This window comes from Trachymyrmex septentrionalis, unplaced genomic scaffold (assembly GCF_001594115.1).
Source record: "Trachymyrmex septentrionalis isolate Tsep2-gDNA-1 unplaced genomic scaffold, Tsep1.0 scaffold87, whole genome shotgun sequence".
NCBI lineage: Eukaryota > Metazoa > Arthropoda > Insecta > Hymenoptera > Formicidae > Trachymyrmex > Trachymyrmex septentrionalis.
This window is the reverse complement of record NW_017306059.1, coordinates 5252962-5253218: the sequence shown is the minus strand read 5'-3', so window position 1 is coordinate 5253218 and position 257 is coordinate 5252962.

Below are 257 nucleotides of genomic sequence, written 5' to 3'. Positions count from 1 at the left end.
GAGAGAGAGAGAGAGAGAGAGAGAGAGAGAGAGAGAGAGAATATTGAAATTAATCAATTATTGTGTAATTTGCTTACGAGAAATTTCATATTTATAGATAAATGAGCGACTGAGGCAAAATACTGTGCTGGCACGAAAGAGGTTTAAGGGTAATCACACTCATAATAAAATCACTGAATTTGTGCTAAAATTTTGCAATGATTTTAAAATTGATCAATCGAAAATACTAAAGATATGTTAGTTACGGATAATGCACG